Here is a 23,535-nt window from a genome sequence, read left to right as displayed (position 1 = left end):
CGGCACCAACAATGACATTTTTGTGTGTGTAGTCGTGCGTGTGTAGTGTGCGAGTGCAGTCGTCGATTCGCCTGCGCTAAACAGGGCTAAATATGTAATTAGTGCCAAATTTTATTATTATAATATTGTTCAAAATACGATTCAATTGTTAACTTACCCAAATATTACATAACAAATCTACATACCTGAAACAGAAAAAAATCAGAATTAGACATTTTTAATCAAAAGTAAAATGTTAAATTGCATGTTAAAAATATGTTCATACATCATTTGCGACTAAGTAATTGGTAACACCACGGTCTACTATGCAATTTATTTTACTAAAAGATTCTGATAAAAGATAAAAGATTAATAGATTCTGAGTTATTAATTAAAGTGGTTCCTTTTGCAATCAAGAATGTTATCTTTTACCATTTTTTACTGAGAGTGTTTTATTTATATTTTTATTTTTTCAACACTGATGGTGTTTTTATCCCATTTTCCAATGTTATGACTTATAAATTGAAATAGTTGATTGTTCTTTACATTACCATTACTGGTAATGTACAAATACATCGGGATTCCGATTTGCCTGGCCCTTTCCCTTAGTAGCTTGTTTTCAACAAAGTCTAATGTAACTTTAGTTTCATCTTGGTAGAACATAATATGTATCAATTGTTGTGGTAATCGCTTGATATGCTTCAGGAATTGCAGAGAGTAACTGTGATGCAAGTTCATTATTTTATGTTTCCAAACAGTTTTACTAAAACATATTTAAAGACACTGTTGTGTATTTCAATGACTTTAGTTTCTGTTACAGTTAAACTTGTGTCGAAATTCTCTTCTATTGGTACAGTGGACGCCAAATTACGCTTACACTTTAAACCTTATTCTGGCTTACTTCATTAGCGTAATTACTTGTCAGTAACGATTGTACATGTGCAGATGTAATTGTTTGTTTCTTTTGTCTGTATTTGCAAAGTGACTGGTGATTTGGATAATTTCTGCTATCGTGGAAAATAAAAAGCGTAAATCCGTGATATCAGGACAAAGTCGTGAAATAATATTTAATGTATTTAAATATTTTGATAAAACAAAAAAAGAAGGGGTTACTTTAGAAGATATCAAACGGCAAACTTCACAAGCAACAGGTAAAATGAGATAATTCCGGCAGTTGGACGCCTTCACGTTAATTTTTAGGAAGTTTGTTTCCAACAGGGTGGGTGTTCGGCTCACAACTCTAGAGCAACAATTCACTTCCTCAATCAAACGTTTCCTGATCGACCGATAAGTACTCGTGGTACTATTAAATGGCCTGCTAGTGCTAGATCCTGTGACTAGTGCCTAACGATTTCTTTTTTTGGGGTTTTCTGAAAGAAAACATTTATAGGCCACACACCCAGTCGAATTAAGAGCAAAAATACTTCAGTTCTCTGCAAGCATTACACCAGCCCTACTCCAAAATATGAGGAGAAATCTGTATGACAGATTTGGTTACTGTTGAGCACAAGGAGGTGGAATATTTGAGCCCCTAATTCATTAATCTGCTTTCCTAATTTTTATTTTTTGTTAGGTACATTTTACGAAGTTTGTAGGTTCTTAATTAGGTAGTATTTTTTATGTTTAAGTTTGGAAGAATTTTATTGTTTTTTTTTTTTATTTAAAAGTACAAACGATTCTTATTCTGACTTTTTTCTTGTCTTATTGTTATAAGCTTTGTCAATAAAATTTGTACAGATTTCAGTGACAATAAAGCATATTACCTATTTATTTGTATTGCTATTAAGGCTAAAAAATAACCAAAAAATTAGTTTTAGAGCATTATAATAAATACTCTAGAGATGGGATTGCAATAAATCTTTATTACTATCGTCAACAAAACAATGTATTCTGTATACACAGCGGCCGTACTTATTCGAAAAATTTGACAGGGGATTTCACAAAAAGTGTATGTTCTGTTATTACTAAAGGCCATGGGCTTATAATAGTTCAAGATGGAGGGGAAATGGGTTTTAATAAAAATATTCAAATCAGAGACCACATCTGGAGATTATTATTCCGAAGTGTATTCGGTAAATTACGAGAAATGGCTAAGAGAGAAGTTAATACCCAATATACCATCTAATTCAGTAATAGTTTGTGATAATGCTAGTTATCACAATGTACCTACAGACAAATCGAGCGCCTAATTCCAATTGTTTGAAGAATGAAATGATTAAATGGTTGAGACAATACAATATTATTTTTTAAAGTTTAAAACCAAAATTATATTAAATTTCATAATGACCGATATGTAACACACGCATTTGATTAGTTGTGCCGAAAATACGGCCACACCGCTTTACGGTTACCCCCGTATCACCCAGACTTGCACCCAATCGAATTAATTTGGACACGGGTTAAAAATAATGTCAGTCAAAGGAATGTCACGTTTAAACTTTATCATCGGCAGGTCCATCTTGGGACGTTGCGTTCTATACCACGTTTTCCTTTCAAATTTTGCTTCATTATTAGGTACCACTATATTCAAGGGTCTCATTCCCCTTTGCCCCTCCCTAGTTCCGGGCCTGTGTCGGTATGATGTAAACACACAAAGCACTGCTGAAACGCTTAAGATTAATTTCTCTGTTAAGACAATTAAATTAGTCTACTATGAGTATACATTGATGACGGATCTAACCTACATACTTTGGTAAATTTTGGTGTTACAAATACTTATACAAATTTCGCGACCGTTTTGTTGTACAATATAAAAACTGTTCAAAGTTTTGTAACAGTCAGAATACCAAAAAATTTTTTAATATTGTCAATTATTATATGGATAAAAAAATTGTTAGTTAATTTAGGAATGCACACGTTAGAAAACACACCTTAACATCTTTTTTTTATTTTTAGGTTACCATTACTACTGCCAACTAGATTGTATAATACTAGGTTGTAAACTACCCAATGAAGATTCATATTATTCTTTAGATTCGAAGCTTTTAACTTTTTGTTTAAATAACTTGACTTATTACATAGATTAAAAAAATAACCAGAGCACTTTTGGAATGGTTTGTATTTGAAAATAAGCTGCCATTTTGCGTTATATGGTACATTTCATAGTTACTTCACCTTTTATGGAGAATGAGGACATTTTATTTATTATGTATTACTTTAATAATTTAATGTACTGACATTAGTATTAACGTTTTGTTTTTTCGCTATTTTTATTTCGCATCGGATTTGTTTATGCACTTCATCTTCATTATATTTCTTTATGTAATTTGTTTTAGATAAGCTTTGTTTATTTATTCTGGCCTTCATATTGATGCTATTCTTTACAGATTCTTTCATTTTAATTTTTAGGCCTCCCTTATTATTTTCAATGCATTTTATATCTATCTTTTTATATCTAAATTTATTACGAAAACATACGAAAGGCACATTATACTATTTCCAAAATACTGTATAAACCCCCATCACTAAGTTCTCTAGCATGTTCCCCTCTGGCTCCATTCCATTCTTAACATAAAACTTAAACTTTTAAAGATAATACCTACTACCAATTAACATCAAAAAAAATTCTTTTTTATGTCAAAATTATTTCTCTACTGAACAAATCTGCTATTAGTAGGTACCTAGGTATATTAATAAATTTACAGTAGTTATATAGCAAAAATATTTTCGTATTTGTAAAAAGTCTATATGTTAAAAACTTGAATGACCCATACTTAGATCTTCTAAAAATTACTACGTTGTTAAATTTCTGGCTGAGGTTTAGAATATAGGAATTACGGGATCGTCTACAGCTTTATCCTATGCTATGTAATTCTATGTATAAAATATCAACCATACATAATATGAAACATCATAACCATACTACCTACTCTTTATGTAGATACCTATCCTTCGAAATTTGTGTTTCTTTTGTAAGTACTTCACAGTGTTTTGGATTGTGATCATTCTTGAAGCTACAACTTAAGATAAGTTTTCTCTTTGCCCCATTTCTTCACTGACTGATTCGCATCGCCTCAAAATGTTCCTTTAAGTCCTGGTGCTATCGCCTCCTTGGTCTAAATCTCCCAATTATTAGCTCTTCCACTTTTTTGGTCAAAAATTTCCTGTGGGATTTCTTCGGTGGCATTATTTACACATCTCCAAGCTACATTGGTCTTCCTAACTTGACAAACCTTTGTGTTCCTTTCCTATCAATTCCTAAAGTTCAAAATTTGTTACATAAACAAATTCGACCTCCTATCTGCTTATAGCATGCAGCAGTTTTCAGGAAGAAATGCTACAAACTAATTTTAATAAAGCTTGGTACAACTTAATATTAGTTTTTTGGACATCACTGTCAACTTAATCTTATTATACCTAGTGAACTCTATATATTAGTAGATGTACTTTGGTATCTACTGTTCCCTCTATACCTACCTAATTGTTTTTGACATCTCTGCTCTGTTTTTCATTGTAGTTTAAAATATAAAAAATGTGTTATGAAACTTTGGATAGAAGAATTTAATATTAACCTACATTTTTTAATGTTTTTTGTGTCTTTATTATATTAGATTTTAGGTAGTGCTTAAGTATTTTTCAATATTATGGTCTGACTTCTGTCTTGTAAGATTTTTTTTTAGAATAAAGATTTCAATATTTTTGCAAGACCTTGGTTTTCTTTTAAATCTAACCTAATTATCTAAAAGGGAAAAATTATAAAAATCTTTAAATCCAATGTAAATTACAATAATTATTACTGTGTAATTTTATTAAAATGAATATTAAAAATATACTGTTAGCGACATCTGTTGTTCACTAGCTAATACTACTAATAAAAATATGTAGCACCGTTTTTTGTAAAACTAATAATATGTTATTTTTGAAAAATAATATTATTTAATTATTATAAATAGAAAAATAAAATTTTGGATAAATAAATAATAAAATAAAATTAATAAATTACGTAACATTTTCAGGAAATGTTTACCGCAGTGTACTTTATTAATTTTCCAATTTATAAGCACTGGGGGTGTAGCTCAGATGGTAGAGCGCTCGCTTAGCATGCGAGAGGTACCGGGATCGATGCCCGGCACCTCCAAACTTTTTGTTTTTCTTCAACTGAAAAACGGTTTTATTCATTAATGTAAAATACATGGAACCAAATTAAATACGAGTAGAATTATACACAATATATTTAGTTAAGTTGTTATTAAAAAATATACAACGGGGCCGAACGCAACCCGTTATTCTCATTCTGCAATAAGTGTGGTTTAACTTTAATAATAATCTGGCAACTGTATTACATTTTTGCAAAATTTTGGAATGTTTTTAAGAACAATTTGTACATTTGTTTTCTATACCGATTTCAGTCCTCTACAATATTATCTCATGATTTTTGATGTAATATAATTGGAATTCAACAGTTTAGAATTTGTCATTGAGTTTCCTATGACCCCTTTGACGAGTCACCACCTGGTTTGTATATTAATCACACTTATTGAGTTATTTCAAAGTCTGACGGCGATACGTATGCAAATACCAAATTCCTGTTCAAATTATTAGCTTACTAAATCCCTCTTCTATAATAAATAAGCTTACATACTATCTACGAAAATACTATCTATTTATCACACTTCCCCATACAAAATACTGTTACCAAGAAACTTTTCAAATATCGTACATAGACAGGCAACTCCAAAACAGGAATTAGAGTTGCGACAGATATCGTTACTCTAAACTTTAGAGTTGAGTATAAACTAACCCATTTAAGCAGTAGGTATGCATATTAACAAACTTGGTGCAGTCTATCATACTCCTGCTCACATTAACTGTAGTTATATATCACCCAATGGTCTTATAAATACCGATTCGCTTAGTTGCATTAACCAATTTTACACCACGTATGAAATCCCAAGAGCTGTTCAACGTTCAAGTTGTTGTTGACCGACTTCGTCTAGTTAACATAAACACAGCTTGTTATTTGTGATCTAGACGTACCTAGACATATTGAATTATTTATGAAACTTTTAATATGCCACAAAAAAATATCATTTTAATAGTGAAGAAAAGCATATTAGAGAGTGGAACTTGGAACTTAAAAAAACTAAATATAGGTTATTCCACGAATATACGACTGTTTTGGATTATTGCGACAACGAATATTTTACTGTGCAAGTCGAAGTATAAAAGTAAATTGGTCTAATCATTATACCGATAAAAAGAATCTACTGTTAGTACTACTACTACTACTAAGGATTTCCACAGTTTTCACTCTCTTCCTTCACTCAACCGTTTTCTCCAATTTTCCCTGTCATTCCAGTCTCCATCTCGCAGGGTTCTTTTCTCCATAGCCTCGTCGATTTCATCTCTGAATGACCTTCGGGGTCTTCCTCTCTTTCTTCTTCCAATCGGGCTCCATTCTATCATTTTGTTTATCCAGCGTCCTCTGTCCGCTCTTCTGACGTGGCCGTACCAGGATAGTCTCTTCTCCTCTATATAGTCGATTATGTCTGATTGCACTCCCATTCTCCGCTTAATCTCTGCGTTTTCAATTCTGTCTCTTTTTGTAAGTCTACAGCTTCTCCTCAGGAACTCCATTTCTACTGCTCTTATTCTACCTCTATTTCTCTTGTTTATTGTCCAGTTTTCGGACCCATATGTCAGGATACTTCTTGTCAGGGTATTATATATTCTCTTTTTTGTCTTTATCGTAATGTTCTTATCCCACAACACTGAGTTTAGTTGTCTTATACAGTTTCTTGTTTGTCTTAGTCTGTTGTTTATATCTTCTTCTGTTGTTCCCTGGTTCGATATTATGGTTCCTAAATACTTGAATTTATCTGTTCCATTTATTTGTCTTCCCTCATCTATCTCTAGGTTTCTCATATTCTTGTTTTCTGTTGTTAGGTATTCGGTTTTCTCTAAGTTTATTTCCATTCCGTTGTTTTTATATTCTTCTTCTAGTTTTCTGAGCATAAAGCTGAGATCTTCTTCATCTTGTGCGATGACTACTTGATCGTCGGCAAAACTTAAGGTGTATAGGTATTCGTCTCTTACTGGTATGCCCATTCCTTCGCACTTTCTCCTCCATGGTTTGAGTGTCTTTTCCAAGAATATTTTAAACAGAGTAGGGGACGTAGCACACCCTTGTAGAAGTCCTTTTGTCGTCTTAAATGGATTGTAGGCTTTATTTCCACATTTAATAGCTACTTTGTTTTCTTTGTATAGTGCTTTAACTGCTTTTATTAGTGTTTGTCGGATTCCGAGATCATTCATTGCTTCCCATAATTTGACTCTAGGTATTGAGTCATATGCTTTCTTTAGATCAACAAAGGCCAGATGGACCGGTCTACCTTTTGCCATTTTCTTCTCTATCAGTTGTTCTAATCTGTACGTATGATCTAGGCATGATTTTTCATTCATTCATTTTCTACTGTTAGTATGACATCTAAACTAAAATTATTTCAGTTAATAGATGTTCAGATAGCCGCAAAACTTATTGTGAAATTTAATCTGAAAATTACAAAAAATTTTACGCAAACGCTCCTACAAATAAATATAATGACGTCTATGAAGCCAAATGTGTTCATCAGACATTTGGGTTGGGTTTTCGTGAAATGTAAACACCAAAGAGGCGTGCCGGGTTTCTTTGATATTACACTATTTTATTACTTTATTAGGTACTACAACTGGAATAAAAGAAATATACTATTTTTAATATAAATGAATAGAATATAAATATAAATGAAAAGAAATTGGCAGAGCGATGGTTCAGAAACCAGAAAAAGAATCTAATAATTCACTTTTTTAGTTTTAAATATTTGATTGCTTTGAGTGGATGTACTCTTAAAAGTTCTGAAAGTAACGGGTATAACATACTGGCTATTGATAGTTAAAGTACCGAGTCGTTACAGATATTAAAAAGTAACGAAAATTTACATACAGTTTCATATATCGCTGACTGATTTTAGTTTTAAAAAACCGTCCGTCTAGAATTGTCCGGTGAAGAGAGGTGTCCGTTAAGAGAGAGTTTAGTGTAGTGTATTTGTTTATTGAAGCCAAAAATGCCGAGACGTGTTTAAGATGTAACTTTATATTTAATGTAGGTCCTTTCTTATTTTACTGCCGAGAAAACCAACGGGGGCCCTTTGCGACCAGTTCAGTCCGTACATAAACGAGTGTGTGATGCACTCTGTATTAGTGAAACAAAACTTAAGTCGGTTTTACAAAAAGCAAAAAAAAGTGGACAAAGTGAACAAAATGTCGCACAATATAAATCTCGCCGACAACCAAAAACTAAGATCTTCCCGAAGGTTGCAATTTTGAAATCCGTGAGACAATATATATAAAATGTGAGAAAAGAAAGAACATGTTTCTTTAGATTCGGTGCTACAAAAATTAAAAGACAGAAATATATTTGAAATTTCCAGAACAAGTATCTGGAGAGTTTTAAGACAGATTGGCTTTAAGTTCAAAAAGGAAGATAATAGAAAGGCTCTGTGTGAAAGAACGTCGTTCACAAAAGAACATATTTTTAAGAAATTATAACAAATTTAAAAAAGAATGTTCTTCTTTCGTTTATTTAGACGAAACATGAATTTTTGCTAAAGGCGGTATCAAACGAATTTGGCAGGACGAGAAATCCATAAAACATCGATAACGAGGGAAAGAGATATATTATAGTGCATGCAGGTGGAAAACATGGTTTTATTGAGGGAGCAGATCTTGTGTTTTCATCAAAATCAAAATCAGCCGATTATCATGACAATATGAATTCGGAGATGTTTGTGAAATGGTTGAAAGAAAAACTGTTGGCAAGTTTACATGAACCATCCGTTATAGTACTGGATAATGCTGCGTACCATTCGGAAATTTTAAATAAGCAACCAACAAACACCTGGACAGTAGATAAAATAAAAGAATAGTTAACGAATAAAAATATTACATTTCCTCAATACTGTTTTAAGCCTCAACTACTAACGTTAGCTAAAAGTCATGCACGTTAGCTTTAGACATCGTGTGTTAAGACTACCGCCCTATCATTGCCAATTTAATCCAATTGAATATATTTGGGGAATAGGCAAAACATATAATGATAACCATATTGGATACAAGAGTTACAGTGAAGAGGCAGTCTTGGAAACATGGCAACAAGCATTGGATATTGCCACTCCTGAAATTTGGGAAAAACGTGTAAGAAAATGTGAAGACTTAATTGAAGAATGGTGGATCTGTGAAGGTCGCATCGAAGCAGTTAATCCTGTTATAATTTACCATCCGAATTAGGATAGCGACGACAGTGATTATGGCTGTGAATCTGATGGGTGATGATAGTTTTAGGAGATTAGGAGAATAAGAGAATAAGTGAGTTTTTTTGTTTTTTATTAATACTATTTGAATATTCGACTAAATAAATTACACTATTTAATCACTTAAGTATTGCTACACTTCGTTTAAATCACTTAATACAAAAACCAACTTGTTTACAATACTAAACTCAATGATAGTAATTATATACTTCAAAATCTTAATTACAACTTCCGCGGAAATTTCAAGTGTAGTATCTATGACACAATAATTGACAATGAAATTTAAGTAAACATAATAAGAACAAATTAACGCTAGCAAATTACAAAATCATGTTAAATATTGTTTTCAAATATTATTGTTAAATATTGTTTTCACTATTAATTGACGTTTTCCAGCTCCTCTTAGACGGATGTTATCTACTTCCGCTTCATTGTGGTGTACATCATGGAGGTTCTGTGGGTTCTCCAGTTCATTTTCGGGAAACTTAAAATCATCCCGTAGATATTTGCAAATATGCGAAACTGCACAACAAACAATGATTTTTGGAACTTTTGGCAAGGATACTCTTACTTTTGACCCAAATATATCAAATATCTGCTTCAACTCAAATACTCTTTCAATTATCACCCTTTCTCTGTAATGAGCAATATTAAATAATTCCTTGCTTCTGTTTTGAGCGTTTTTGAATGGGCATAATAACCATGGAGCAAATCCATATCCACTATCTGGAAAAAGGCAAAAATTGTCTCTAAACCTACATATGAATCGCAAACTGCAGAAAGGCAACAAGTCCAATTTTGCCAATTTTTCAGGAGAGATAAAAAACTTGGTAAACTCAAACACACTACTGGTATTAATTTTTTTGCATTTAAGGATTATGTGATTGGGCATTCTGGACTACTACAGACTTATAAAATATTTAAATATTTTAAGAGGAGAGGGTAGAGAATTTTTTTGTGTTAAGGACATGTTCCCTTTTTGCCGTAATCAAGAAACTTTAAGAAGTTCTAAGGAAAACAATCAATATATAAACAGAATATTTTATGAGAACTAATTTTAATGAAATAAAACAATGTTCTATACATGAAATAAAGCAATTAAATCATAAATTAAAACTTTGAAGTAAATTTCAGTTCAAGTTTTTAGTTTTCTTCTGTTAATGCCGGTGTAATTGGCCATGACAAAATCGGATTCCAAAAATTAATTTTTTCTTCCGGGATGTATATTAATGTTTTCTTCAGGTCTTCTATTTTCTTGTTGTTAATTGGAAGTACAATTGAATATGCTCTTCTAGTAGGAGCCTGAATTGGCTGTACTGTATTCCGTAGTTTGAATTCATCCATTATGAAGCCGCCGATGTTCATCTTACATTGAACCGTGTTAGGATTCTTTGATGAAAAAGTCATTTCTCTGTATTGTGATATGGCAAAAGCCCTTTTTTGGTTTCTTGGGACATTTTTGCCATACGAATCATCACTTAGGCAGGTTTTTTTATAAAACTGGGGCCACCATGACCTAAAGTCAATGAAATCATCAGCAGTCATTTTAATAACAGAAAATTTGCCGTCAATTTTGGATGATTTCATTATAAGCTCTTCAACCTCATTAATAGTATAATATCGTTCTTCTTGCTTTAATTTTCTTCTGATGATGCCAAAATCTCTGTCATTTGGCATAAAAGAGTGGCCCCTAACAGGAAAGGTTAGTTTGACTTCATTAAACTTTTTTATCTCACACAAGTACATCATCATGCGAATCACAGTATTATTTTTATTTTGCCCTGAGCAGTTGTCCCCAAACAGATAAAGGTTTTTTACACCACTGCCAATTTTGTTTTTTATGTACCAATCTAACATAGTACAAACTTCGTTTGAGCCTTTACCCCCTTCACCTTCATGATAGATAAAAATTGTACATTCCCGTGTCGCGAGATTATGCACACCAAAAACGTTTACAGTGAGCTGTCTAAGGTAATAGGTATCTTGCACAGGAATACAAGGTAGAGACACGTTGGCCATAAAATCTATGCAGATACCAACATTTTTTTCAGGCATACTGACACACTGCGTGGTCACTTCTTTCAGTGATGCATAGAACTTTTTAGATTTACGTTTATGTACTGTTAGCTCGGCGACAGCTACTCGCTTTGCATTCTCATTCAAAACAGGACTTTTTATTTTTAAATTTAGTTCCTCACATGTAACACATGCATCTTTAACTGGTTGGGCAAAGCCAATAGAAGGGTAGTTTTCCTTGAAATATGTCGAAAAAAACTTGTAGGAGAGCCTTTTCTCAGTTCCTAATGTTGAAATAAGGAAACTATGTTCTTTTTTAATGAACATGTCGTACATGATTTTTAAATTCATATTAGCTGAAAAATACTTTCTTTCTTTTCCTGTATAGTGATGTACTTTGGTGGGGAATGATTCTACATGGGCCCTTAATTTAGATAGTACGGACCCAGGTATTGCATTTCCTGAAACGTTTGTTCCTCTGTTGTCAGTTGCTGTTTCATTTAGTTGCAATAGATGGGACAAACGGTAACACTGCTTTGCAGTGTATCCATAGGTTTTCATAAATCCATTTTTACATACTTTTGTACGTTTTCCATTGTGTACTACATAATAAATCACACTGAAAGCCTTGGGTTTCGCGGTTGACGAACTAGACCTGGGTCTTTCCCTTGCAATCTGACTAACTTCCATAACAGATTGGATGTAAATGTCCTGTTCCGTTTTGGTTGTCATTTTATGTAGTTTGGCGAATATTTCAATCATATCTTTTTCAGTGAAAACTCCAAGGCAATTGGATTTGCAACTGAAACAACAAAAGACTTTATTGTAACAGTAATTTAGAGAAAAAGATATTGGAGATAAGTAAATGACTTTGAGGTTAGGTTTTAGTAGCCTAATATTACTTCGAAATATACACAAGATTAAAGTATCAGTAAAATCGTATTTAAACCAAAATGTACAAATTAACAACAATGAATAAAACAATATTTACCTGCAAAAATTTGAGCCTGGTTTTTTAGCTGGTACAGTTTTGCCAACCCAGTTTACATGTTCTTGTCCAGCTACTTTAGACTTCTTTATTATATTCCTTTTATATTTGTCATCATTCGTAACACCTTTTCTTTTCTTGTTTATTCCCATTCCCCATTCCTCATCTGAACCACTCATTTTAATCTAATTATTAACCACAGTGAAGACGACAACAATCATCAATAAATACAGCACAATATTGTCTGACTAAACTCAGCTGTGAGGATAGTTCGAATATTTGCCACGCAGCTCTAGCGCCGCAACTGTTTACCGCAGAAAGAAAACGTGTCCTGGACTAGTTTCTTTTCTGCAGTAAATAGAATATTGAAAGCGTTGCCATGCCAATACTAATATGCGGACGTGTTTCCTTTTTGTAGTAAACGTTGCGTTTTGCTACTGGAAACAATTTTATTAAAATACACAAAATTCGTACATATTGGACTTGTTGCCTTTCTGCAGTTTGCGATTCATATGTAAAACTTGATAAATAGAACTTTGTTTCCAAGTCCTCGAATCGTGAACACTTTCAGGCCACTGAGTGTCCACACTTGTAATCACTTCATTTGCATCACACGTTACTTGTACATTTATGCTAGGAAATCCTTTTCTATTAATAAAGTCGTCATCAAATTCTAAAGGTTTTTTAATACGAACATGGGTACAATCTAGTGTACTAATGACTGTAGGTATTTGGAATCGATTTGTCCATTTTATTCTTGTTTCTTCCATACCTTCCATGTCAGACGGAAACTTTATCCACTGATGTGATTTCTCAAGAATTCTGTCAGCAACATTATTTATGATTTTACATACTATCGAATGGTGAACGCCGAAATCTTCAGCAATATCTGGTTGAAATCCAGTATCACTAACGTATCGAAGAAAAATCTCCATCTTTTGTCGAGAGCAAAATACACCTCCTCTGGTTTCATCTAGCTGTGGCAAAAAATAATCTGATAGAAAGTCTATACTTTCGCTTTCAGATCGCAATAGAACCTTAGATTTACTGGAACTTATGCTTTTTCTTTTCTTGTAGTGTTTATTTTTACGAACATAATATATAAAGTCAACCATAATTATAATAAACGAAAAATATTTAGAACCACCTCTCTACTAGTGTAAGTATGCACCCTCTACTGGCGTAAGTGTTCATTTGAGATCCCTTAACAAATATGTATTAAGGTATTACTTACTAATTGTAGAATATTCTTCTTTTTATTTTTATTAACTAAAAAGAAGTAAGAACTGGAAAAATTTATGTATAACTTTATAAATAAGAAATTAGTTTTTGCTTCAAGTAAACTCTTCTAAATAAAGTAGTTACTGTTCTTTTATTCAATTACTATTAAGTAAATACTTTTTTTTATTCAATAGACCCAATAACTAACGCTTTCAGTAAATCCAAACCAAGCCAGATATAAAAGAAATTAAAAAACGGAATTCTGTCCAGTCTAATTACGACGTTGCCGAGTCTCCAAAAAAGTAAAGAAGACGAGTATGTATGTACAGCGTTAACAGGCCTTTTAGGCCCATTGCTGGATGAATAATTTCCATCGTTTTCTATTCTTAGCTAACAGCTTCCAATCTCTGATTCCCATCTCTCTGACATCTTCCATCACTACATCTCTCCATTTCTTTCTTGGTCTTCCTCTTTTTTTTGCCCTCAGGTACTCTCCAAGCAATATTCTTGACTAGTCTATTACCTTGCATTCTTTCTAGATGGCAGAGCCATTCTAGTCTACGTTTTTTCACCACTTTTGTTATTGTAGGGTTAGCATACAAACGATACACTTCTGCATTAGTTCGTCTTCTCCATTCTCCCTCTACGACTTTTCCACCAACTATTCTGCGAAGTATCTTTCTTTCCCATGCTTCCAATGTGTTCTGTACGGTTTTGTTCATAGTCCATGTCTCGGCAGCGTATAGCATTGTGGGTCTAATTATAGTTTTGTATACTCTTATTTTTGTATTACGAGATGTATCTTTGGCCTTAATTATTTTGCTCATGGCTCCAGCACACCTGTTGCTCTTGGTCAGTCTAGGTTGATTTCAGTTTCTTCCTTACATGTCTGATCAATAAGAGTACCTTATATTCATCCACCTTCTCGAATTCTACAACTGATCCATTCTCCACCTCCAATTTAAAGGATCCCCTGGTGCTTATTCCTTTTTTGCTCGAGATCTCCATGTACTTCGATTTATTAATATTAACTTTCAGTCCCATTTTAAAGCTTTCCCGAATCAGTCTTTTTGTTATATTTAATAGTTCTTTTCCATTTCTTGCAATGAGAACCACGTGATCAGCGTGGTAGCTAGAGTACTAGAGAATAAAATTAAATTAAAAGCGAAATAAACTTAATTACAGTATGGACTGGAAGAACTGTAAACTCATCAAGAAGAATGGAGAATGATAATGGTATTAAGAGAAGAAAAATGGAGATTAAGGTGAAGTAGAACTCTTTTCGAAAGGTGAAAAAAACCCTTGACTTTTCGCCTAAGGAAAAAAGTGAAACGAAGCCTAAGATTGACTATAGTCTAACAAACAAAAAATAAAATTAGTTATCCAAAGTCACGCGTCATAACTAGACAAAAGTAGTCGAAATCACGTATAAATCATGAATTCTCTGAAATTGTGATTCCAATTATTATCGGCACGTATGAGCAGGAGTCGGTTATTTACCTAATAAAGATGTAAAATACTCAAATTAGTATATTCTTGTTATTTCAGAAGGATATTCAATTATTTAGTCTATCAATAAAAAAAGTACTAGCAACCGCAGATGATTGTTTGGTCTGTATGTACATAAAGGCTTCTAAAAACATGTTTATTTGGAAGAAGCTAAACATTGAGTCATGCATTACATGAATTAAATTGTCACAAACATAATCTCCCCCGCAATTGATCCAGTAGTAAACAAAACGAAAGGCAATTATTAAGATTTGAAGTTTATTTCTGATAAAAATTTAGTTCTCTTGAGTGTCAAAATAACCGAATTAGTCTATTTAATAGTGGAATTTATCAATATTCTTATAGTCGAAATGTATTTACACATAAAAATAAAGATAAAACAGATGAATCAATAGCTGAATTAGCGGCTAAATCAATAAATGCTGCAACGAAGAAAATACTTTCATCTCACAAGCATGAATAAAAAACTGAAAATTCCGCTAAAGAAAGAATGCTTAACTTGCATCGTATGGAACAGAAATAGCTTAAAGGAAAATTCTGGATTTTTCCACCAAAACGGAATCTCTCCTAAGTAGTAGTAATTTTTAAAACCTTGACCATAGCTCTGAAGATGACTTTGTAAGCTGAAATCATTCAGTTAGGAAATAAATGTTTACATACTTTAAAACTACTTTCCTTTTCCATTCTTTGATTTGTCATAAGTATATACAAAAATATATTAGTCTTTGGACTTTTTAAATTGTGGCGTTGATAAAAAAATTTCAAGATGAAAACAGATAATACAGTTTATGAATTTAAGATGGCCAATGTCATTTATTTTCTACTTATAATTTTTGATTTGTAGTATGTGCCACTAGAATTTTAAGCCACCCTGCACTTTATCATTAATTTCAATTTTTCTAAAAGATTTTATGCACATGCCCTTTTTGCTTACACGCAATCCACTCAGATAGAATTTAGTTTTTGCATTAAATGTAAGTCGATAAAACCACTGAAGTGCATAAACATAATGTACTTAGACCTTAGGTTCAAGAAAATAAATGGGACGAAGAGTTCTCTAGAGGTAAAAGCAGATGCTTTTCCTTCGGAATTACTTAGCAAATGTATAAAGAGGTATGTTAGATAACGTTTTACATAAAAACATGTGAAAATCTAGCGCCAAAGAGTGTGAACATATTCTTGTGATGTGTATTAAAGAAAATTTCGAATTAGAGATGCTTGAAAATTTGTATTCCAAAATTAATCTCTAAATAAATACTTTCTTTTGGATATATTTTTATAGTTATATTGTTTGTCTTCTAAATAAAATTATACAGTTTTTGAAAGTTAGAATTAGAGTATGATAATTAGATTATGAACGATGTCTTTTTGTTCTAAATTACTCACAAATATCATTCTGTCTGAATCCTTCAACCACTATAGCTATCAGCAGACAGTGTTAATTTTTATTCATTTAAATCCACAATTGTCCAGCTTAAATTTCCTCCTTGTGGATTTAAGAATGAATATTATCAACAGATCTATGCACCTACTGCAGATAAATCCGAGGACGAAATTGAACAATTCTACGAAGAAATCAATCAAGTATTGAAATCGACGAAACCACGAGACATCACTCTAATTCTAGGTGATTTTAACTCAAAAATTGGTAAAGGAAAAAGTGGCAAACATGTAGGAGAATACGGACTCGGTAAAAGAAATGAACGAGGTGACAGACTACTTTAAGAGGAGAATAACATGATTGTATCTAATACATTCTTCAACTTACCAAAGAGAAGACTTTATACGTGGAAATCACCCCAGGATAATGGCGAAAGAATAATTCGAAACCAGATTGATTTTTTACCGATAAACAAACGATACAGAAACTCCTTAAAATCCGTTAAAGCTCACCCAGGCGCAGATGTCTTTTCAGACCATAACCCTCTAATAACGCAAATGAGTATAGGAATGGGAATGGTATAGCTGTAGCAACAACGAATTGTTTCGGTCAGCAGTTTCGAAAATACGTATAGCCCTGATGATCGCCAACCTTCGGAACGAAGATGGCACTTGAAGAAGAAGATTATCAACTAAATGTACATCTGGTTTGATATTTTCACTAGATTCTATGTTAGAATCAAAAATTGTTGAAAGAGAATCTCTTATTCTAAAGGATGATACTTGCGAAATGATAGAATTAGAAATAATATGCAATTTGCTTACAGGTATATTTTCGGTAGATTTTTTTGGCTCTCTTCATAAACATGTTTCTGTGCCAATTTGCCTGGAATCCGTGGGTTAAACGGCTGCAGTTTTTCCTGGATTTTGGTTCGGTAGCGGGTAAACGTTTGAAAACGACGAGAATCTTCTGGAAACTCTTACTCTTAATAATCCACTAAATGCGTCACTTAAAGGTTGTCACTCCCGAAGGTACTTTTTAAAAAGGCCCTTTTAAAGGTATAACTAACAGAGTAAACAGCACTTTATTTAATTAAATTACAACTAACATTAAAACAGAAATTTACAATATTTATAAGAAATGTATTTATGACGATATATAGTCACGTTTTGAAGATCTTCCTGCGAGTAATACACAGCAGAATTTACACGCTGTTAGAGGACATAATTAGCAATACTCAATTTGGGTTTAGGAGTGGCTTGGGTACAAGAGAAGCCTTGTTTAGTATACAGGTGCTAGTACAGAGATGCAGAGATATAAATCAAAATGTGTATATTTGTGCAATCGATTTTGAAAAGGCTTTTGACAAAGTCCGACATAACAGAATGCTAGAAATATTGGAAACAGCTGGATTGGATGATAAAGATCTACGAATAATTACAAATCTATACTGGCATCAAGTGGCAAGAATAAAGGTTGAACAAGAACTGTCGGATGAAATAAATATAAAAAGAGGAGTGAGACAAGGCTGTATATTATCGCCTTTACTTTTTAACTTATATTCGGAGGAAATATTTAAGGAAGCCTTAATGGAGTAACCGTCAACAATATTAGAGATGCCGACGATACCTTAGTGCTTGCTAATTGCGGAGAAGACCTTCAAAATCTAATGAATAAAATAAAACAGACTTGTGATCAGTATGGATTAAAACTCAACGTTAAGAAAACTAAATATATGATAGTTAGCAAACAAAGTTATATACAGGATGACGGAATAAAAGTCGAAGATACCACACTGGACAGAGTAGAGAAACTCGTGTATCTCGGCAGTAATATCAATGAGAGCTGGGATCCAAACGCAGAAATTAAAAGCCGAATAGAACAAGCCCGAGCTGCCTTTGTAAAAATAAGAAACGTACTTTGCAGTCGCGATCTTAGCATTGACCTTAGAGTTTGAATGACATCTTGATACATCTTTTCTGTCCTGCTGTATGGAGTGGAAGCGTGGACTCTAACTGAGTATACACACGACTACTAAAAATAAGCTGGGTCGACAGAGTTAGAAACTAGGAGGTCCTTAGACGACTAAACCAAACAACACAACTGGTCAATATAATAAAGAAACGCAAGCTGGAATACTTCAGTCACATTATGAGCCACCCTGAAAAATATGATCTTTTACATCAGATCATTCAGGGAAAGATCCAAGGTAATCGTGGTCCTGGTAGAAGAAGAACATCATGGCTGAAAAATCTAAGGCAATGGTATGGAAAATCAACTACATCGCTATTTAGAGCTGCTGTCAATAAAGTCACGATAGCGAATATGGTAGCCAACATGATATCCAACGATCGATAAGGAATGGAACTAGAAGAAGCAAACTTGATGACGACCTGTCTGCAATTTGTGCCGAAACTGCTGATCGGTTGGACTATTGGACTACAATACCGCTGACAATCCAGGTTAATGTATCGTAATTAATTTATTGCATTGTTTCAAATGGTTGCTATTGCATATGTTGTGTTCTTATTGTATTTATGATTTTCATATTATATACTTTCTGTTGCTTTTATCAGGTCTTCACTTATTTGTTTCTTTTTTAGACTTTCCCATATAGTTTTTCTTTCGATTAAATGGAATGCTTTTTCCATGTTTATAAAACTTATGTATACTTCTTTGGTTTTCTTTAAGGCTTTGTCTACCACCTGGTGCATGGTGAATATATGGTCTTGTGTGTTATGTCCTTTGTCTACGAGGACTTTGTCTCAGAACCAGCAACTTCATGTAGAGTCTTACATTGCCATGTTATCTAATCCACTGGTAACTCTAACATCTTAACATATAAGATCGAATAATGTAAAATAAATTTAAACCAATAACTTTTAACTGGTTTCTACCAAGATATTTAGTGGCGCAAAACATGTATACCTAGTAAGTATTAACCACATTTTGTATTAATCTTGGTCAAAATATAAATTTCACCTTCTTTTTAACTAAAGTGGTTATATACTTTTTAGGACACTGATGATGGAATATGGATCCCGAAAACGTTTTGTTGTTTTCATATAGGCCGATTGGGTTTTCTAATTATATACCTTTTATAAAGGTTTTTATGAATTTTTGTAATACATGGTATACAGCCAGCTACAGGAACTTAGTTTCTTTGTGGACCTCTTGTATTTATTTTATTGTGCTCTGGTTCAATTATTGCATTTGACCATTCTTCAGGCAATATGTTTTTCTTCCATATTATATTTTAGGTGCATAATATGTATATTTTTTTTACTTTTTCTATTATTTAACATTAACTTTATTATTAGTTATAACACATTAACTAACTAATTTGTATTATTTAACAATAACTTTCGGAATGCAAAAAAAAAGATTTAATAACCACAATAAAAATATCCAAAATCGAATACCTCGGTTACATCAAGAGGAACAGCGAAATATATGGATTGCTGCAACTAATTTTACAGGAAAAAGTAGATGTAAAACGAGGCCCAGGAAGGCGAAGGATTTCCTGGTTGAAAAATCTACGTACGTGCTTCGAGACAACAACCACAAATCTTTTCAGAGCAGCAGTTTGCAAAATACCGATTGCCATGATGGTCACCAACATTCGAAACGGATAGGCATTACAAGAAGAAGAATATTTTAACGTTTCTGGACTAACTTTATCGCTCCCAGTAGCTTTCCCAGTTGCCATCTTTTCTATTGCTTCAGTTCTGTAGGCCGCCGTCTATATTTGTGAGTGATTATTTAGTAAGATCTTATTCAAACCTGTTATGTTGTGTTAAATTGTAAACCTACCTCAACGTTGATGACATGTGAAATAGAAGAAGAAGCCCGGAAGTGGGAAGATGGCGACATACATGGACTGTCTAAAAACGCTTGTCCTATGGTTCTTTAGAAGTAATTATTAGTTTTTCTTTTAAAAATAATTCAGTACGTTAAATTTTGGATTAGATATTGCACACTACATACGGCGCTAAAATCGGCAACATTGCCTCTCCGATCTACTTAATTGTAATTCTCCGATTCCGTCCGACACCTAGACTTCTTCTTCTTAAAGTTCCATCTCCTATCGGAGGTTGGATATAATAACGGCTATGGTCACTTTGTAGGCTGCTGCTCTGAAAAGTTGTAGTAAACTACAGTTAAACCATTCTCTAAGGTTCCTCAGCCAGGAGATGTGTCTTCTTCCTATGCTTCTTCTTCCTTGGATTCTTCCTTGCATAATAATTCTCAGCAGCTCATATTTTTCTCCTCTGGTTATGTGACCCAAATACTCTTCATATGTTTGTAGCTTTAATAAACATTTAATTTGTTTAATTACTTTATTTTTTCCTTGCAAAACCTCTAACCATGCTCGTGAATAACAAGACATCTCATTGTATTGTGTATCAAGTGTGCGTACATAAGTAGGTAAGTCATGAAACTACCCTTAAAATAATTTATATCTTAACAAACGTTTAATATTATTTTAAGTTACCGTATTTTTAATGTTTTAACCGTGTAACAACAGCATTTAAGGAAAAACCTGATTTTGGAGACATGTTTAAACACTAATTTGCCCATACTGAAAAGTTTACTTTTTTGTACTTATCCACTTATTCACGCCAGCTACAGATATATATTTACTCCAGTCGCCAGAGACAGAAATGCCACTGAATCTCTAAAAATTATACCAACAAGCTGAATTTTGCGAAAATATTAATTTTGGGACTCCAAAAAAATATTTTTTTGTTTTTTTACTCACTCGTAGTAAGGTTTTAGGGAGAACCCCGGAGTAAAAGTGGTAAACTTTTTGCATCTTTTTTGGGGTCCCATAATTAATATTCTCTGCAAAATTCAGCTTGTTCGTATGATTTTTAGGGATCAACTCTCTGACAACTGGACTAATTCGTCACAGTCTTATTACCAGTGGGTCATATTACATTATGTATATCTAAACAGTTCAGAGATAATCGAGAAATCGATTACACAAAGTTCTCCCAAAAATAGTTGTTTTATAAATTAATAACTATTGAGCCAAAAAAAGTATAAATACCGGACATCCGGTTATTATGCCTTTATATCCTACATATTCTTCTCAATATAATCATTTATTCCACAAAAAATAACTTACGGTAATTTATAGTTTGCACATTGTAAGATAGCATCTATATATTTACAAAGAAATACACTTATTTGGCTTCTGATGGTCAACAAAAGGGAAGATGACCCGTAAAACTGGTAATCATCTACGAAAAAGAACCAATTTTCTGCCTTACTATTATTGTTTTATTGACCATTGTCGAACTTTACGCCGCAGCAGATAACGGTAATAGAAATTTATTTTTAGGGTTGACGATTTCACATTCGGCCTTTTTGCGATACATAGACGGCGGGAATATATCAAAAAGAACAAAATCAAATTGTATATAAAAATAGTGTTTTTGGCATTACCTAATATATATAATTTATTTAACTTTTAACATACAGAGTGAATTTTAAGTATGTACCTATGTATGTACAGCATTAACAGGTCTTTTAGGCCCATTGCTGGATGGATAATTTCCATCGTTTTCTATTCTTAGCTAACAGCTTCCAATCTCTGATTCCCATCTCTCTGACATCTTCTATCACTGCATCTCTCCATTTCTTTCTTGGTCTTCCTCTCTTTTTTTTGCCCTCAGGTACTCTCCAAGCAATATTCTTGACTAATCTATTACCTTGCATTCTTTCTAGATGGCCAAGCCATTCTAGTCTACGTTTTTTCACCACTTTTGCTATTGTAGGGTTAGCATACAAATGATACACTTCTGCATTAGTTTGTCTTCTTCATTCTCCCTCTACTACTTTTCCACCAAATATTCTGCGAAGTATCTTTCTTGCCCATGCTTCCAATGTGTTCTGTACGGTTTTGTTCATAGTCCATGTCTCGGCAGCGTATAGCATTGTGGGTCTAATTATAGTTTCGTGTACTCTTATTTTTGTATTACGAGATATATCTTTGGCCTTAATTATTTTGCTCATGGCTCCAGCACACCTGTTGCTCTTGGTCAGTCTCAGGTTGATTTCAGTTTCTTCCTTACATGTCTGATCAATAAGAGTACCTAAGTACATATATTCATCCACCTTCTCCAATTCTACAACTGATCCATTCTCCACCTCCAATTTAAAGGATCCCCTGGTGCTTATTCCTTTTTTGCTCGAGATCTCCATGTACTTCGATTTATTAATATTAACTTTCAGTCCCATTTTAGAGCTTTCCCGAATCAGTCTTTTTGTTATATTTGATAGTTCTTTTCCATTTCTTGCAATGAGAACCACATCATCAGCGTATGCTAAGGATTGGTGCTCCTTGTATAAAATAGTTCCGGACCTATATCCTTACAATTTTTTCTAGAACTATATTGAATAGCAATGTAGTCAACGGGTTTCCTGTACGAACACCTTTTTTCACTTCGAATTCTTCTGAGACTGTACCGTTGCATCTCACAGCACAAATGGTTTGTCTAATTGTCATTTTTACCAATCTTATTATTTTTTCTGGCACTTGGAATTCTTTTAGTGTTTCTATTAACTTGTTTCTGTCTATTGTATCGTAGGCAGCTTTGTATGTGAATTTTAAGTATGGAATGGAATTTTGGTGTGTAAGAGCTAAAATACATGGACGTCTTTTGAGCTACAATTTGTTTTAACACATACGGAAGGCTAGTTGTCACTGAATAACACTACTTCAATAATAGTTTCCGAGTACGCGGCGACTTTCTTTTCGTCACAAACTACTGCGAAAATTATTTAGTACCAAAATGGATTTTAAACCATAAACATTGCTCTGGTTGCCAATAAGAAGGAAAAAGCGACGGCGCATTAATAGGACCTATTGGGTTCATCCACTCATAGAAGATCGAAGTAAATATCAATGTTTTCTATTGTATAGAGATTTAAAAAACCACGATGATAAGTTTTTAAATTATTTTCGAATGTCAACCCTTTCGAGTCCGACGGGACGTATGTATCCCAGTCATGAAATCATCAAGTCTGTTGGACTAAATCTTAACCGTTTTACATGAATTTTTATCATAACCGACTTTTTAAGAACTTTACATAATAACAATTACGTTTTTACGTAACAATTAATACGTTTTTGCGCTATATTTTCC

At 33.1% G+C, this 23,535-nt stretch overlaps 1 non-coding gene across 1 annotated transcript; it reads left to right on the top strand.

Moving 5' to 3' along the window:
* The first annotated feature begins 4,983 nt into the window (after positions 1–4,983).
* Positions 4,984–5,056, top strand: TRNAA-AGC (transfer RNA alanine (anticodon AGC)). Its single transcript has one exon. It is a non-coding gene; the product is annotated as a tRNA-Ala (tRNA).
* Positions 5,057–23,535: the final 18,479 nt, after the last annotated feature.

Source organism: Diabrotica undecimpunctata, chromosome 9, assembly GCF_040954645.1.
Source record: "Diabrotica undecimpunctata isolate CICGRU chromosome 9, icDiaUnde3, whole genome shotgun sequence".
Lineage (NCBI taxonomy): Eukaryota > Metazoa > Arthropoda > Insecta > Coleoptera > Chrysomelidae > Diabrotica > Diabrotica undecimpunctata.
This window is presented reverse-complemented; position numbering and strand designations above follow the sequence as displayed.